This window comes from Octodon degus, unplaced genomic scaffold, assembly GCF_000260255.1.
Source record: "Octodon degus isolate 3935 unplaced genomic scaffold, OctDeg1.0 scaffold00302, whole genome shotgun sequence".
In the NCBI taxonomy this organism is placed as follows: Eukaryota; Metazoa; Chordata; class Mammalia; order Rodentia; family Octodontidae; genus Octodon; species Octodon degus.
In genome coordinates, this window is record NW_004524878.1 from 813,907 (window position 1) to 818,167 (window position 4,261).

Sequence of the window (4,261 nt, forward strand, 5' to 3'; positions counted from 1 at the left end):
ATATATATATGAATGATAGGGTCTTGCTATGTGGTTCAGGCTGGCTTTGAACTCACTGACTGTGTTATCCAGGCTGGCCTTGAACTCATGGGAATCCTCCTGCCTCTGCCTCATGAATGCTACAATTACAGGTTTGAGCCACCACCTTTTATCTTAATTTATAATTTTTAAACTTTAAGAACACATCAGAGAGTTGTTTTTGATACTTCCTTTAATCCCAGTCAGAGCAAGCAAGCAGGATCTCGTGGACATTGCCGCAGGAACTCCTAACTTCCCACACCCTATGCTCCCCAAGTATAGCCCCTGGGCTCTCTGTGCAGTCAGGAGGTATTTACAAAGTACCAATCAGACTTTGCCAACCAACCCCTACACCTGCAGTGGCCCCCCCACCCTCTGCATGTCCTACTGGCTCTACCCAAGCGGGCTCTCCTGGCACATCGCTGCTGTCCACCCTTGGCTCCCACCTTGCAGGGGACCGTCCTTGCCATTGCCTGAAGCACCACCCCGCCCCAGGCTGTTTCTTCCGCCTAGGAAGTCCTTCTTCCCCTCGCATTTGCACCACCCCTTGCTCACCTCTGAGGATTTACTGTCAGGGTGGCCTCTCCCCACAAGATGAGACTAGACCTCCCTCTCTGTTACTGCCTGGCAAGGCCTTCTGTGGCCCTCTATAGCACTTATCACAACAATCTTGTTAATTACATAGTTATTTGTATAATTATTTGTGTGACAAGGATAAAAGAAAAACTATTAAGCTAGCAGTGCTTGCATCTTCTCCAGCCTCCTGGCTTGGGAGGGAACCAGGTCAGGTGAGGTCTCTGCAGTCTTACCCAGCTAAGATTCCAAGAGCATGCCCTTGCCCTTACCCTCTGTAGGTTCCCACCTCAGCTCCCAGTCAGGAGAATCTTCCTGGCTCAAATGTTTCTCCCCACTCTTCTATTTATCTAGCCAACAAGCTTGTTCTGAAACTTAATTGTGGCAAAGCCACCTGAATTTTTGGGCAGCTTGTGGGCTTCTCCAGCTAGCTAGAAACGGTTTCATTTCTGAACCTCCTGTCCTACAGTGACCCCCAATCAAAGGTCACTGGAGGTTACAAATACCCAGCAACCAAGCCCTAGCATAACCTGCAGCTTTAGAATTTCAATCTGAACCCCCACTTAGCATAAATAAGGGTCATCTGCCCCCCTTCTCGCTCTTTCTCATCACCTGTCCACTGAGGACTGGAGACCCCAGGCAATCCTGGGCTGGGTCTGACAGGCCAGATGTTGCCAGGTGTTCCTAAGGCTGGTCCTGGTTTGTGAGCTTCATGAACTCCACTGAGGGGGCTGTGGGGCTGAATAGTGTGACTCACTCCCTCCCAGAGAACAGGCTGTTTCCCGACAAGCTCAGTAGAGTGAACACACCCACACACAGGTGGTCCCCTTGGAGCTACAGCCACATGTCCCAACAGCACATGGATCGAAGAATCAGTCCTCCTGCTGCTGCAGGCAGGGGCTGTGGTATGTGGAGCCGGGGGAGGGGCACACTTGGGCCCCCTCTGGGCCCTGCCCCCAGTCTCCAGCAGGGTCTTCCTGCTCACCTTTGCCTCATGATCCAAGAAGCCAAAGGGGCGACTCCTTCCTGTGTGAGAGCTCTTGCCAGCTCCCAAACAATACAAATTCGGGGACAAAGCTATCTCCAACCTGGAAGTTTATGTTCTTTGGCTGAAGCTACCCAGGACTTGTCTGGGCTCCTCCAAGCCAAGCTTTGAGCTCCTGTGCTCGGGCCACTTCTTGTCGTGACTCATGGGAGCTTCTGAGTCCTATCAGGGCTGGAGGTCATGGCCAGCCACCACTCAGAGCCTGCCGTAGAAGTGCCCAGCCGAGCAGACTCAGCCACACAGCCTGGGAGCAGGCTGCTAATCCAAGCCCTTGGAGCCTACAGGTGCAGCCTGGAGGCCTCGGATTTGGTGGCATCAGCTGCCAACTAGACATTGATTCTGATTTTACTTCTTCTTCTTCTTCTTCTTTTTTTTTTTTGGTACAGGGGATTGAACTCAGGACCTTGCACTTGCCAGGCAAGCGCTTATTTTACTGAGCTATCTCCCTTCTTACAGATCTCAAGCAGCTGCACCTTCTTGAAGGGGGCAGACCAGTGTCCCCAACCACTGTCCTCCCCTCCCTCCCGCACTTGGCTATACAGCTATAGACCATATTTCCCAACTCCCTTTGCAATAGATGTGCATGAGTTACTGTCTCTTATTTATAGGCAGAAAAGATATGAGCTGCTTTTGCCTTTCTTGCTTAGGAAGAAGCTGCTCGTCCAGGGCTTGCTGCCTCTCCCCTTGTCCCTCAGCTAGAATCGGGGCATTCTTTGCAGATTAGAACAGCGCCCTAAGGAATGCACAGAAATTTGAGGGGAGGACAGGGGGTCCTTGAGTGATCTTCTAGAGTAGTCCTGTCAATCTAGAGTTTTTAATCTGGAGAGAGAGAGAGAGAGAGAGAGAGAGAGAGAGAGAGAGAGAGAGAGAGATTTCAATCTGGGGCAGATTGAAATCTCTTGGTCACAGCACCTTATTCCCCATGAATAAAATAGGATGTTTTCTTCAAGTTCCTAGTTTCCAATTCAAGATTCTGATTCGTCAAGACTGTGGTTTCTGAAGAGATGTACAGGATAAAAACTTGACCTCGACCTAGAGCCAAGGCTGAAGCCTTCTGTATTCCCTGCTCTCTTAGGACTTCGAGAAGTTCCCTGGTGCTCACATAAAGGTCTGACCCTTGGACAGATGAGGGAAGGACATACAGAATCATGCAAGGCCCTTTCTTGCTGGCATAGCAGGAGAAGGTGCTAAGGGCCCAGGGGTCAGGATAACCTGCTGCCCCTGTCTGAGGCAGCTTCACAGTCCAGAACCTACCCAGAGACCTCAGGTCCCCAGCCAAACACATTTTGCCCACACTGGGCCAAGTATTCCAACTGTAGGACCTCTGGCAAAGCTCATCCTCACTATCCCTTTCTGCTGTTGCAGACAAGGTTCTCTAACACTGAAGATGTGGTTCAGGTTTACAGACATAAAAAGGGGCTGCTTTTCCCAAACTATCCCACAGGACCCTGGGTAGGTTCTTGGGTCCCTGGCTTAGGGACCTGCTATCTCACGCCTTACATGAGGGTCCCTGACTTTATTCCTGAGCAAATTACAGCCGTGTAATAACACACATGCCTACACCCCAGAGAGCATTCTCCTAACTCAGCCTGGATCAGCTGACCTTTAGCATTTCTCTGCAAAGTCCACATAGTAGAATCTTGGGAGTTGGAAACTACTAGTCTAGAACCAAATGACCTAGAATAATCCCAGACCTGCTAAAGCCAGAAGAACCATATCAGTGAGTAAAGATGGGGTTGAGATTTCTCCTTGTTAGTTTGGCTTGAAAGCTCCCATCCTCCCCCATATTTCACCTGTCTGTGGATAAACGTCTTGTGCTCCATCCTAGGGACTCAGGTTCATGGAAATTATCTGCTTAATATCCCTTTCTCCTTACCTTCTGAGTGTCAACCCCCCACTCATCACTCCCCTCATGTGTTCCTGCAGAAGCTATCTAGTTCTGACGTAAGTGGTCCTACCCCCACATTGTGATGAACCCTGGTGAAGGCCTTGCACCCAAGCTAGGCCAATGCATCTCCCCACCAGGTGTCTTGGACATGAGCCCAAGACAGTTGGGTTAGTCCCTCTTTGTTGACTGGGGCTGTAAAATGTAAAATTTAAGGCTCATATTCACTGTTGCGTAGATAAAACCATAGCCTGAAGAGGAAGAAACTAAGCCAACAAGAAGAGACAAGCAGAGATGAGGTGACAACAGCCCGATAATGTTGTTTCCTGATTCTATTCGTTTGCTAAAACCCAGCTCCACTCCTATCTTCCTCTTGGCTTTGATATTCTAAAAGATGGATTTCCATCAGTGGAACCAAACCAAACCAAAACAAACTGACACAATTGACTGTAGGAGGGATAAAGATCACCAACCTTAGGCAGACACACTGCAGGAGCTGCAGGCATTCCGGAGGAGCTCGCATTTGACTAGAAACCAAAGAGGGCTTTTCCTAAGGAGACCTGGAGGCTGTCCCCCTGGCCCTGCACAGAGTTCCGTAATGCAGAATAACTTCTTTTTTTTTTTTTAAAGTTTATTTACTTATTTGGTGTGTGTGTGTGTGTGTGTGTGTGTGTGGCCAGCTCAGCACACCAGGGGGTGGGGCTGGCTGGCATGTGGTGCTGGGGGATTGAACCGCGGTC